This window comes from Panulirus ornatus, chromosome 28, assembly GCF_036320965.1.
Source record: "Panulirus ornatus isolate Po-2019 chromosome 28, ASM3632096v1, whole genome shotgun sequence".
In the NCBI taxonomy this organism is placed as follows: domain Eukaryota; kingdom Metazoa; phylum Arthropoda; class Malacostraca; order Decapoda; family Palinuridae; genus Panulirus; species Panulirus ornatus.
In genome coordinates this window covers 13003987-13019799 of record NC_092251.1, presented here as the reverse complement: position 1 = coordinate 13019799, position 15813 = coordinate 13003987, and positions in this window count along the sequence as shown.

The window sequence follows — 15813 nt, the reverse complement described above, 5'->3', positions numbered from 1 at the left end:
CTGCCTGGGTCCTCAACTTCTCCCAGCAGTAGCACATGATCCCTCCCCCTCACTGTACACAATGCCTGCAGAACTTGCGGGTATTTGTTGTTCTTTCAGTTCGCCGTCTCTATTTCCTTCTTCTTATCCCCTTCACTGCTTTAATCCTTTCTTACTATTTTTTCTTATTCTCTTTCTAATTTTCATTTCTCTTCACCATTACCTTCCCATCTCCTCTCCTCCTTTTCTACATTTTATTCCAAATCTTATTATATCATCATCATTATTATTACTATTACTATCATTAATATCATTATTATTATCATTATCATTATTATTACTATCATTATTACTATTATTATTATCATTATTATCATTATAATTATTATTATTATTATTATTATCATTATTATTATTATTATTATTATTATTATTATTATCATTATTATTATTATTATTATTATTATTATTATTAACATTATCATTATTATTATTATTATTATCATTATTATTATTGTTATCACTATCTATTTTTATTGTCATTATTATCATCATTATTACTATCATTATCGTTATTGTTATTATCATTATTACCATTATTATTATTATCATTATTATCATTATTATCATTAATGTTATCATTATCATATCACTATAATTATCATTACTTTTTCCATTACCAAATTCTATTCATGTCGGACCCTAGCGATCTTGGCCGTAAGAAAGGTGTTGGACCTGTTGGTATTCTCCTACAAGAAACTCAAGTACATCTCTGAAGTTACAGACACACTGAGTGCTGTGAGTTACAGACTCACTGAGTCCGGTGTTACAAAATCACTGGGTATGACGAGGTACAGATTCACACAGTGCGGTGTCCTACAGACTTACTTAGTGTGGTGACACAGATCAATGAGTGCGGCGAGTTACAGACTTACTGAGTGCGGTGAGGTACAGTGTCACTAAGTGCGGCAAGTTAAAGTGTCACTACGTGTTGAGAGTTACGTACATATTGAATGCTGTGAGTTACACACACTGATTGCAGCGAGTTACGACGGCATCATATGATTTCGTCGACAGGTGAAGTTCCCCATGTATAAGACCTAGGGTTGGCTCAGTACTTTATGTTCAGTATCTTAAGGCATTCCCTAACCTATATCTAAATATCCTTTATCCCTTGAGTTGATAAGTGATAAATTGGTTTGCCTCCAGCAAGCCTCAAATACATACGTTATTACTTCAAATCATTACCATTATCAAGTAACCAGCCCTGTGGCCCTCTCGTCTACACAAATAACAACTTCAGACAGGTTTGGCAACCCAGGGCAAGAGCACAAGTTACGCCACACCAGCGGCACATAGTTCATAAGCCGTGGTCTCCGGGCAATGATGATTTCGCCTGCTCCTGTGTGGTGTTATGATGTGTGTGTGTGTGTGTGTGTGTGTGTGTGTGTGTGTGTGTATCAGTGTAAATGACTTTAGTCCACTGTGTGTTACTAGTCTGCTCAGCGTCCACACCCCCTGGCCCTCAGGCGCGACTGGTGTCTGACTGGCCGCTACCTGCAAGTCATTTTCCGGGTTTGGCACCAACTGCTTCTGAAGCGTGCGCCCGTCTGGTGCTACTGACGGTGTTATAGACGTCTGAAAAGCCTTCGTGCTGGCAAGATAGAGATGCCAGTGATTCTAGACGTTCGACCTTTGCACACACACACACACACACACAAGCAGAATACGATACACATTTCCTCACGCGCACATCATGCATACATGGCTCGCACGTACCCTTCTTGCCAAATGAAAAAGAAAAAAACATTTTACAACGAAAATTATTATCATAGCACGGATGAACACGCTCCCCCGACAAGTTCGCTCCACTATTTCTCAACACTAGAATATCTAATCCATTTTTCACGTGGACTATCATCATCATCATCACATGAACGCGTCCTTACTGTCTAGGGCTCTCGGTATGACCATGTCTGGTCTCCATATCATGTACGTGATGGATTATCAAGACAAATATATATTTACGTTCAGCAACTTCGTCAGGAGGGCACCTGCGCAGGTATGTAATACTGGTCCTGGGACTTCTACTCACAACTGGCGAGGTGAAAGTTGAGAGTCGCTCAGCCAGTTCTGTCTGGCGTGCCGGAGTGGAACCCCGCCAGTGGACGTAAGTAGTGAGTGACGTCGGTGTACCCACCTGACGGTACGCAGACCCCTCACACAGAGCAGCGCTTGCCCACCTGTGCATCATGTCACACTCACACATGACTGAGTTTGACTCCAGGGCACGCACACGCTGTAGATTCGTCACAGGAAAGTGGTTACTTGCACCCAAAAGAAGTGTTTTGTTTTCAGTGTTACTGACCGTCCAGGGAGTGAATGATCAGACGGTCAAGACGCTAGGCCGGGGCCAGTGGTCTGCCTTGAACCACATGATTGTGAAGTAAGAGGTGAGCGGGATGAGGGAGGTGATGACCAGCCCACACCCACACTCTACTCTCCCCCCCCCACGCCCACATTACCCGTCCCCACGCCCATACTACTCCCCGCCCCCACCCACTCACCCACCAGCACCGCGCCCTCACTGCCTATACACCAGCCCCACGCCTCCACTGCTTCTACACCCACGCTAGGGCCGTAACAGGTCTGCTCACCCACACAGCCACACACGCTACACTCACAACCACTCCTTCAACCTTGCTCGACCGCTTCGTCTTCGTCCATGTCCTCACCCCAGCCTCACGCTCGCACGCCCCTGCTCCCGCCTCTCGGCCACACCCCTTCACCTCCACCTGACGACCACATAGTCCTCAACCCTGTCCCCCGGCCACACAACCCTCACACACCCGACACCATCCTCGTCCCTGCTCCACGCCTGTACTGCTCTCACTCATTCTATCCCATCCAAACTCCCGCTCCCTAGCCACACTCTCACTCTCCCATGCCACCCTTACCAACGCCCCACGACCACACTTACTTGAATCCCGCCCCAGGTACAGTCTTGTAGGTCTAGACTGGCTGCTTGCTGAGTTTTTAAAAGTGGAGGATTTAGATAAATGTAAAGTCACAGAGTGCAAAACCCTCGACATTTCAAGCACGTCGCTTCTAGCATCATGCTTCACAAGCGCACACTCGGTCAACTTCTTGAATTCTGAGGAATTGTCTTCACTACATCCATAACCAGATTTTGTTCCTGTTCTTTTGTCAAGACATTTCTCTGCCTCGTCCGGGTTGTTCCCCTGACATAAGCAGCACAATTTCCCGTTAGTCTATTGCGCCGCAGCGCTGGACCGTCCTCTGGGCCCTGGGTGTGTACGAGTTTATAGGACTTTGATTGGCATCATCATTGGACATATGATGCCTCCTCCATCAAACACCTTTTCCAGAGAAGTGACCTGTATGCGACGGTCTGTTGCTTCTTGCACTTAGAGCAACCGCCGAGGCCTTGAGAGTATCTCGCAGGCTGGGATGACTTGGTTAGATCCCATCTGACTGGGTTAGGTGAACGCATAGACCCCTGGAGACGGGAAGATGTGAATTTAGTAAAAGTTATGATATCACATTACTTATGATATCATGTTTTGATTTCATTCCTGATATGATAAATTGTGAGTGACTCCTTGCTTAGTCTACGATCATAAGTTTCCTCTGAAGTCCATCGCTAAATTACACTCTCTGAATCAGAGTGAATGACAATATGAAATAACACTCAACATGTGAGCAATGTACAATGTACACTTACGCATCTAAGTTAAACTAAGAAGAATTATGCAGACAGACCAGACAGACAGACAGACAAACAAACAGACAGATAGAATGACACGTGTATACACACGTCCTGCCACTGGCTTTCCTGTCTGTAAGTGAGGTTTCCATATGACAGTCAAGACTACACATGATATAGTAATACCACCACTTTACCTTTGGTCAGTTCTATATTTCTAGGATGAGAAGTTTCATCCTTTGCATCCTTCTGTGAAAAAGAATGAGGAAGAGATAGAAATCTAGCTACATTTACGAAACATTTCTCTTGACGTCAGAAGCTTCAGTGCCGGACAGAAGTCCACATCGAGGGTGGATATTGACTGAGATGCAAAAGTGGTTAAAGAGAGGAAGGTATAAGAAGGGAAGAGGAAAAATTTTCTAAAGGCTTAGAGAAAGCGGGAAATGTGCCTTATAAAAAGGGCAGGTTGTCGTTGTTATGATAGTAGTGAGGGGGGTAGAGAGTCCCAAAGTTTACCTGTGTAGGGAAGGAAGCAGATGTCACATCCACCCATCCTTGAGTTGTTCCACGGCCCCATAGTAATCATGTGACGTAGCGGTTAGCACAGCATTGCTTGGTCTTACTAATGGCGAGGATACACGGGCAACCAGTTCTGAGGGGCAAAAAAACAGCTAAATAGGAAAGGGAAAGTGAACCAACACTGAAGCGAAGGACAAGTGGATCGTGTTTCGAGGTAAGATTGGGAGAGTTAAAAAGTCGGTTGGTTTTGAACTCGGCTCTGTCTTGCATGTATGTACAGCTAGATCTTCTCCTGATGTGAGTGCATTACTCCAAACAAAGACGGATTGATTTGTATAACATAAGCAACTACTCACGGAAAAGCAAAGAATACGGCATGTGAGAGGACCTCCATTTTCGTCAGGGGAAGGCTTGTGTACCTGTGTAGTGTCAGGCTTCTGAAATAGATTAGTTATTACGATGATGCCATTTAAGCTCACTGTGGTGGATGGTGGGATTACAGATCTATCAAAGGTGGATAAGGAAGTTGTGATGGGGTTTAAGAAAGAGGGATGGGCAGAAACTGGCTTTTACAGGCATTTGACTTCACCAGGTTGGGTTCGCCCCCACTGAGAAACCTTGTCTAATTCTGAGTTTATAAAGGAAGTTATACTGAGACGAGACGCAAATAAAGCAAAAGAGGAAGTGAAGGAATGTCTTGCTGGTTCGTCAGCGTATGAGTTCATCTGGTTATGTGTTGAAGTGGCAAATTGTTGATGAAAAGGAAGAACAGTGTAGGAGTCCTTAGGACCTTTTGATCGGGAGAGAGGGAGAGGCTGTCCACCGACCATGAAGGAAATAGATATGAGGGAACAAAGTGAGGACGAAGCGCCGAAAGAGGTAAGTTTGGAGATGTGATCTCGATGCCATACACTGCCAGTGGACTGGAATACAAGATTCTCTTGAGTCTCTCAGAGAGGATGACCAGACATTGCGACAAAGCATTCTGCTAGACCACAAGGCACAGTACAAAGGAAGCTGTTGTACATATGAGTATTCAAAATATGTCAAATGTTATAGTCCATCATGTTATGAAGATCTAAGTCAGTAGAAATAGATGTGTGATTTTTAAGAGACTCCTTCCATACAATATGCTGCACTAAGTGCTCAATGATAGAGAATTTTTCACCGAAAACGCAGTGCGAAAATTGTATATTTTCGCGGTAGATACCTCCGAAGTTAGCACAAAATCTTCCCAAGATGAAGAGAACTGTCGAAGAATATGCTTTCTAATGACAGATAATGGACTGCATTTTACCCGTCCTAGATATCGTCCTTTTATCATAATTTGAGTCATTTTCCTTCTAACCCCTGTGGAACGCGCCTGATCTGACCTCTGTGTTGGTGCTGGTGGAGTCAGAGAAGTCGGTTCAGCTTCATTCGAGCGTGTCGCACGACTTGTGTTCGTGAATGTATATATATATATATATATATATATATATATATATATATATATATATATATATATATATATATATATATATATATATATATATTTTCTTTTACTTTTGTCGCTATCTCCCGCGTTTGCGATGTAGCGCAAGGAAACAGACGAAAGAAATGGCCCGACCCACCCCCATACACATGTATATACATACGTCCACACACGCAAATATACATACCTACACAGCTTTCCATGGTTTACCCCAGACGCTTCACATGCCCTGATTCAATCCACCGACAGCACGTCAACCCCGGTATACCACATCGATCCAATTCACTCTATTCCTTGCCCTCCTTTCACCCTCCTGCATGTTTAGGCCCCGATCACACAAAATCTTTTTCACTCCATCTTTCCACCTCCAATTTGGTCTCCCACTTCTCCTCGTTCCCTCCACCTCCGACACATATATCCTCTTGGTCAATCTTTCCTCACTCATTCTCTCCATGTGGCCAAACCATTTCAAAACACCCTCTTCTGCTCTCTCAACCACACTCTTTTTATTACCACACATCTCTCTTAACATATTATTACTTACTCGATCAAACCACCTCACACCACACGTTGTCCTCAAACATCTCATTTCCAGCACATCCATCCTCCTGCGCACAACTCTATCCATAGCCCACGCCTCGCAACCATACAACATTGTTGGAACCACTATTCCTTCAAACATACCCATTTTTGCTTTCCGAGATAATGTTCTCGACTTCCACACATTCTTCAAGGCTCCCAGAATTTTCGCCCCCTCCCCCACCCTATGATCCACTTCCGCTTCCATGGTTCCATCCGCTGCCAGATCCACTCCCAGATATCTAAAACACTTTACTTCCTCCAGTTTTTCTCCATTCAAACTTACCTCCCAATTGACTTGACCATCAACATACTGTACCTAATAACCTTGCTATTATTCACATTTACTCTTAACTTTCTTCTTTCACACACTTTACCAAACTCAGTCACCAGCTTCTGCAGTTTCTCACATGAATCAGCCACCAGCGCTGTATCATCAGCGAACAACAACTGACTCACTTCCCAAGCTCTCTCATCCCCAACAGACTTCATACTTGCCCCTCTTTCCAAAACTCTTGCATTTACCTCCCTAACAACCCCATCCATAAACAAATTAAACAACCATGGAGACATCACACACCCCTGCCGCAAACCTACATTCACAGAGAACCAATCACTTTCCTCTCTTCCTACACGTACACATGCCTTACATCCTCGATAAAAACTTTTCACTGCTTCTAACAACTTGTCTCCCACACCATATATTCTTAATTCCTTCCACAGAGCATCTCTATCAACTCTATCATATGCCTTCTCCAGATCCATAAATGCTACATACAAATCCATTTGCTTTTCTAAGTATTTGTCACATACATTCTTCAAAGCAAACACCTGATCCACACATCCTCTACCACTTCTGAAACCACACTGCTCTTCCCCAATCTGATATATATATATATATATATATATATATATATATATATATATATATATATATATATATATATATATATATATATATATATATATTTTTTTATTATACTTTGTTGCTGTCTCCCGCGTTTGCGAGGTAGCGCAAGGAAACAGACGAAAGAAATGGCCCAAACCCCCCCATACACATGTATATACATACGTCCACACACGCAAATATACATACCTACACAGCTTTCCATGGTTTACCCCAGACGCTTCACATGCCTTGATTCAATCCACTGACAGCACGTCAACCCCGGTATACCACATCGATCCAATTCACTCTATTCCTTGCCCTCCTTTCACCCTCCTGCATGTTCAGGCCCCGATCACACAAAATCTTTTTCACTCCATCTTTCCACCTCCAATTTGGTCTCCCTCTTCTCCTCGTTCCCTCCACCTCCGACACATATATCCTCTTAGTCAATCTTTCCTCACTCATTCTCTCCATGTGCCCAAACCACTTCAAAACACCCTCTTTGCTCTCTCAACCACGCTCTTTTTATTTCCAAACATCTCTCTTACCCTTACATTACTCACTCGATCAAACCACCTCACACCACACATTGTCCTCAAACATCTCATTTCCAGCACATCCATCCTCCTGCGCACAACTCTATCATGGCATAGCCCACGCCTCGCAACCATACAACATTGTTGGAACCACTATTCCTTCAAACATACCCATTTTTGCTTTCCGAGATAATGTTCTCGACTTCCACACATTCTTCAAGGCCCCCAGAATTTTCGCCCCCTCCCCCACCCTATGATCCACTTCCGCTTCCATGGTTCCATCCGCTGCCAGATCCACTCCCAGATATCTAAAACACTTCACTTCCTCCAGTTTTTCTCCATTCAAACTCACCTCCCAATTGACTTGACCCTCAACCCTACTGTACCTAATAACCTTGCTCTTATTCACATTTACTCTTAACTTTCTTCTTCCACACACTTTACCAAACTCAGTCACCAGCTTCTGCAGTTTCTCACATGAATCAGCCACCAGCGCTGTATCATCAGCGAACAACAACTGACTCACTTCCCAAGCTCTCTCATCCCCAACAGACTTCATACTTGCCCCTCTTTCCAAAACTCTTGCATTTACCTCCCTAACAACCCCATCCATAAACAAATTAAACAACCATGGAGACATCACACACCCCTGCCGCAAACCTACACTCACTGAGAACCAATCACTTTCCTCTCTTCCTACACGTACACATGCCTTACATCCTCGATAAAAAAAAAAATATATATATATATATATATATATATATATATATATATATATATATATATATATATATATATATATATATATATATATTTATATATATATATGTATATATTCCTATGAGTCCACGGGGAAAATGAAACACGAAAAGTTCCCAAGTGCACTTTCGTGTAATAATCACATCATCAGGGGAGACACAAGAGAGAAATATAACAGTCAGTTGATGATCATCAACTGGCTGCTGAAGATAAATATTTCGGTGAATATATGTCATTTTAGAGTGGGAAGGCTGAGCCGGTATTGTGAGAGGTATTAAAAGGTAAAATGGCGGAGGAAAATGGTTGGAACCGTTGAACAATGGCATTCCTCCTTTCAGGATGTAGTGACCAGGGAAGGAGGTAGTGGTAGTGTGAGGGAGGATGAGGTAGCCAGTGAAGGAGGAAGTGATGGTAAAGTGAGATGGTGTGGTGGCTAGGATGGGAGAGTGTAGTGTTGGGGGGGAGAGGTTATGATATCGCTCCGCAAGTGCAAACATAATGAGGGCCAGATGGGACCGAACCTGCTAGTGTAGGTTATACGAAGCCTGATCCTCCATATCACTCGCAGCTGTAGTTCACTCCAATATTCCTGTTAGTAAGGATGTGTATCATGGAGGATCCACGTCTTAACAACCCAGACTTTAAAGTACAAAGTTTGCTGAAGAATTATGCCATCCTTTGCCGCTAAGTCATTCTTAGATTATTTGCAAATTTGTCCAAATTATCTTCAACGTATAAACATAATTTCCTACTTGGATCCCGCCAGAGTTCTCCGTGTTAGCTAATTCAAGTGTACATGTTTTTTCTGAGTATATTCTAAAAATTCAGAGGAAGTCGGTTTTCTCACATCCATGTAGATGGAAAATAGTTACAAATTCTATTCGGTTATATGATTATGTGCGATGATTCCCGCTAAGTCTATATATACCAGGTCAACACACTCTGACTCCAAGCAAAGGACCCAGCCGCGCAGGCCACCTTGTGACGTCACGCGGCCCTGAACCCTCAGTTCCAACAATATAATGAGGAAAGGCGTGGATGCTGTAAGGAAAGATGGGGATATTGTGAGGGAAGGTATAAATACTGTGAGGGAAGGTATAGAAAGAGTGTGGAAAGTGTAGATGAATCTACGTTTTCATTAGTCCTATACCAGCACGTTTTCTTTGATCAGGGCCAATGACGTAGCATACAGGCTCCACCCACATGCGTATGGGTCGACTTGGTATATAAAACCTTAGGATTCCCGTACGTTTCCGAGCGTACCAGTGTAAGATGTTATGATAGCTGACGGTGATGAACGATTCCGGTCGTAAAATTTCACATAGTTTGGTATGACCTAATTCTAATGAATGGGTGAAGTCATACAGAGAACTTCAGACTTCACAGTGAAGTACACTAGATTCATACGACTTACACGGATCAACTGTATAAACAATTATTTCAAAGAAAACGTAATAGTTTGACAGTTTTCAAGGGACACTAATGTAACTCAAAAGAAACCGTGTCTAGGCTCTTAGCTCTCGTATTAATCGCAACAGAGCCGTCAGTTTCTCTTGATTTAGTGAGTCTATCAAAAAGTAAGCCAAAATAGATTCATTTGGTAAGAAAAACTGCATTAAAATGTCCTTGTCTACATCACAACTTCAGTATGTGTCAGCCCTGGCAAAGGTGCATAGCGTAGGAGAGACGAGAGAAGTTGTCATGTGACCTCCTACAGGATTCAGACCGTATATGGCACGAGACCGCCACAGGCGCGGTCATAACCTTTTTCTTTCCACCCAGGTCCTCCAAGGGCATTACAACCGTGTCGACTCAGGGTACAACGCTGCACGGAAAAGTCAACAGAGGAGATATAACACACGTGTATACCATAGTTATACATTTACTCATTGCAGAAACGTTACTTATTGCATTGTTGATACATGGTGTCACGCAAAGGATACACTATATAGATATGCAGATACAGAATGAATAGACAGACATTCTAAAATTTAGAAAACGTCTGTTCATCCAAGTTTGCTACAAAAGATACTGGCGCATTTTGAGTCGCCCATCTACAGTGCGTTCTCATCTGTAGTGATTGTTCATCATTTGTTATTTAGAGTAAAATCAGAACTCATATCATGAGGGCAGCCGTGTGGGACGAGCGAGGCACGTGTGTGACGCCTTGTAAAGGTCAGCCATCTGTGTGTGTGTGTGTGTGTGTGTGTGTGTGTGTGTGTGTGTGTGTGTGTGTGTGAGTGTGAGTGTGTGTGTGGTGTGTGTGTGTGTGTGTGTGTGTGTGTGTGTGTGTGTGTGTGTGTGTGAGTGTGTGTGTGTGTGTGTGAGTGTGTGTTTGTGTGTGCATGTGTGTGTGTGTGTGTGTGTGTGTGTGTGTGGGTGTGGGTGTGGGTGTGTGTGTGTGTGTGTGTGTGTGTGTGTGTGTGTGTGTAGGTGTGTGTGTGTGTGTGTGTGCACTGGCGGTGGGAGGGTCTCTCAATGATTATCAAGGTATTAACACAACTCAGGAGACTAGTTATCTCCTGGTTATCTGAAGGGATGTGAACGCCACGAAGTTCGAGACTGCGAGCTGGAAACATCGCCAGACTCGAGGTTGCTGTAGACCAGTAGACCAGCGCTTCTCAGCCGGGTTTGGCCTAGCTGATGTGCCCGGACTGATTTGTACAGGTATCCACGTGAGATTCATTGTGCACCCTCTCCTCACCATGTGAGCGGTAGCGCAAAAGGATTGCGGAGGTCACAAAGGGTCTTAGTCAGACCCCAGTGGGCTTTCGTAGGTGTTGTAGAAATTAACTCATTCCATAAGCTTTCATTACATACATTACAAGGTCTATCATATGGTAAGTTTTATCACTTTGATATGAAAAATGGATCCAAACTTAAAATTTCAGATATTTTGTTATCAACATAAGGTATTGTGCCATTTTTTTGCAGGGATCTTTTATATCTCAGTCTAAAAGGCTCTGTTTTTTCACATTCTGTGACAGAGTGTTATAGTTTGTGTTGTAATCTGTAGTCACAAACTCTACAATTCACATGACTACCATCTCCAGATAGGCTAAAGCGTTAATATTACCTATTGCCTTGCCTAAGTTTAGCAATTATATCATCTTTTAATCTGCTGATGTTATAACTTTGTCGATATACATGTTTTACTTTACACATTTCTCTATAATAAAAGATGTTTCTGCTTGTACGTATCTGAACTCACCTTCGTGCTTCAAAGAGGTCTGTTAGCTCCTCTCTAATTACAGTTTTTAAGGCTTCTATCTGACAATCAGGTATCGTTTTCCACAGTTCTTCACTAAGTGCAAGTTTGGCCAAAGCGTCAGCTACCTCATGCTCACTGGCAATCCTTAAGTCCGGTATACAAAAGCATCTGGGGTCTGGGCCACTCACATTTTCTGTTCGCACACATGACCATTTGGTGCCTAGTCTTATTCTCGAGCAAATACATTCTGTTAGCTTAGCGAGGAGAGCTTGAGCCATCCCTGGAAACCCCACGCAGCCGCCCTAGGGTTTGCAACCCACCTTTTAGCAAGCGCTGCGGAAGACTGACCGTTGAGGAGGTAATAGGATGGTAGGCAGCTGAAGACTTGGTTGAGGCACAAGGTGACAGAGGGAAGCGTAGCAAGACACCAGTAATAGGATGGTAGGCAGCTGAAGACTTGGTTGAGGTACAAGGTGACGGAGGGAAGCGTAGCTAGACACCAGCGTTGAAAACAAAGAGAGTCAGGTGGGTATGTGATGTGACGTCAGAAAGCTGAAAACTGGAGTTTGGATGAGGCATTGACTCAAGACTTTGGAAACAACCAAATACTAGAGACGGGGATAAAAGACGTCACATTCTAGATGTCGAAGGCGTTTGAGAATGACGAGACGTTGTTGCTACAGACATGATGGGAATTCATAGTGATGAAGGTGATGAGACGCTGTATTGTAGACTTGGTTGAAGCTTGTAAGAGGCCACATCGTTGGAGACAGAATCTTAAAGACATGATCAGCTCCGTAAAGTGAGAGCAAAATGTACATCAGTCGTGTGAAACAGAGAGAAAGACTGAAGGAATAATACATTAGAGCTCGTCACGATCACTCTCTCTTGCCCAGATTGTATACACCACCAGACGTCGCTCGACCCTTTGATCCTTGTGCTAAACAAAGGCAAGTTTTCTGATTAGAGAAAGACAAGTACCTGGTCAATCCATCCCTCGTGGTCAAAGAGTTTTCACTTTGCAGCGATGACGTGAAAAAGCTACACACGAAAGCTTTGGAACAGCGCACGTCTCGCGCAGCTGAAGTTAGCCAGATGTCTCAAGGATCGGATCTTCTTCGTAAACGACAGGTTATCTTTACTACTACAAGTTCATGAAATAGAAAGATAACGGTGGTTTATTGCTGCATGTAAGAAGTTGATGCTCAGAAAAAAGATATAAAATTGATGCAGGTGTTAAAGCAAAATGCTGCACTTATGTATTGTCAGAATTGCTTGATCACGTGCAGAGAAATTCACAGGGAGGGAACCATCCTCTCGTTCTTGCAGAGGGAGCTTAGGTGGAAATAATGACGTTAAACCGTAGGGTATAAGGGTGGATGATGGTTAACTACTTACCTGTGGTCAGAGGGAGCAAGAGTGAAAGATACAGAATCTTGAATTCTGTAAAAAGATTACATTTAACCATCCATAACCCATTCTCTTCCTCTTCGTATAGGTTTACCCTTACTGATCTCCTCCCTCCTTACACCTGCAGACTATGGAACATGCAAGCCTGTTGTACTAAAGTGACCAACGGCTGGAGCCTTACAGTCAAGCGCCTGATAACTCTAGTATGGTGTCTGTATCAGGTTACGTGTACCACGCCCATACCTAGCCTTTCCCCTGCCTCAGCACTGATGAAGTGATAACAGTCGGCCCACTGTCATGACTCCTAGTGATAACCCAAGACATCGAAGGTCCATGTTGTGAAATGAGACGTACCACCAGGTGCCATCAAGGTCGACCAAAATCTATATACTGCTTGCCATGAGAAATGTGAAGTTCTCAACTCACTATAAAACACTATAGAATACGTCAGTATACCATAAAACAGATTAGTAAATCAGCTATAAAAGACCAGGGACGGAGTTCTGAAACATAAGGGTATTCTCCAGGCGGCTCATCAAGGTACAATGAGATACACCGAGGAAGTCATCAATATACGAATGGAAATGCTATGGGGGTGACTATTGTGTGGAGAAACACACTGGAGGAGAAAGCAATATGTAGTGAAATGAGAGAGAGAGAGAGAGAGAGAGAGAGAGAGAGAGAGAGAGAGAGAGAGAGAGAGAGAGAGAGAGAGAGAGAGAGAGAGAGATGGCTGAGGTCGCTGCTGCAGTATCATAACACCACCGAAAAGAAACAGGAGAATATCAAAGTACTTCGAGTATCGCTCCTGCGGCAGTACAGCTTTCTAAAGGTCTCTGTTGAATGTTAGATCATCAGGTGTTCTTGTGTGTAGCAGCAGCAACAAATAATCATGAAACTTGGCACTGGTGATGTCTTACATAGTCTAGATAATCCTTAAGGTGATAATGAGACAATAAAACATTGTTGAAGACATTTTAGTAAAGTTCCGAGAATGATGACACCTTTGAACAACTTAATAAGCAAACCCGAAGAGCTCCTCACTCCCTCCACTTGTCGATACCGTAGCCGACGTGGACTCTGTGGCGTCCTCGGGTCAACAGGTCTTCAGGGATATGCCCACAGGTGTGTGAGGTACAGATGCGATGGGCAGGAAGCCAGCCTGTGGAGGGCTCAAAGAAAGGTGGTGAACGGTGGGAGGGGGACTTGAGACGACGCAGTAGTAAGGTTATTGCCACACACACACACACACACACACACACACACACACACACATACACACGCACATACATACACATACACATACACACACGTATACATACACATACATACACACATACACACACATATACATACACATACACATACATACACACATACACACACATACATACACATACACATACATACACACATAAACACATACATGCATATATATACACACGAAGAAACACATATACACCGACTCACGTACAAGAACACACCTACACATACACTAACATACACCAGTAGTCTCATACACACAAACACAGGCACTCACACGCTCAACGAACACAAACTTATGCAAATATATACACAAATCACAGGCAAACTAATACGTTTACATGACCGCATTTAGTGTTCATACAAACAGGTGTGTGTGTGTGTGTTAGGTTTCAATATACACTCCCGTACTCATAGGTCTGGCATGACGAAACTGCACAACTACAATATGTCTAAGTAGAACAGTAATCAACCCTGTGACATTTAGAAGGTGCAACATACTGTAGATATGTAACTGTCCAACAACTTCATGAAATATAACAGTAGCAATTGATGACACATTGTCATCATATATTTCCTGTAAAATCTTAGGTTTTCTGTGATGGTCTTGGATTAACTATGATGGATGTTGATGTTGTTTTCCAGGACTTAAAGAAAATGGGATATGTCGTCTTTGATTCCGTTTTCTTTGAAAGCATATTCCTTCCTTCTCCTTGTGTGTGCTGCAACACTCCCCCACTTCCTCCGCCCTCGTACCCACCCTGCAGCTCGCTCCTGGCTCCACCACTTCACAAAAACGTATCACCAGACCTGAATCTCCTCAGTGCCAGTTTTTCCTGCACCTGGCACACGGGACGACAGCCACCCATTGGCCCCTGTGTACGTCTGTTACAGGGAGAGAGTTTGACACTCGTGTTGTCCCGTATCTTAGCCTTGTATCGTGCCCTCTCCTATGCATGTATGTATATAAGCCAGTTACTCATTCATGGACCTGCCTCGAGGGAAGGATGAACAAATACCCTGAGTGTAGGCAGACAGTCACGCGCCAGGTTTCGAACACTTGCTGGTCTGACTCTAGGCTGGCCAGTGCTGACTCGTGGTTCCTGGAAGGCAAGCCACTATGCCACGGAGGCCTCACATGTGTGTGTGTGTGTGTGTGTGTGTGTGTGTGTGAGGAGAGGGAAGGATGACACCTTCCCATTGGCCCTTGTGTGGGTTAATGAACTGGACAACATCCTTCCAGAGGACCCTGTGTTTGTGTGTGTTGCCCTATGTATGTGTGGGAGTAACGGGGAATCCTACCACTGTTCCGTGTGTGTGTGTGTGTGTGTGTGTGTGTGTGTGTGTGTGTGTATGTGTGTGTGTGTGTGTGTTTGTATGTGTAACTACATATTTTACTGTACGGGGAGAGAGTTCTACACTTGTGGAGGTTCCATCTCATGAACCATCTTTACTATCCTATAACTT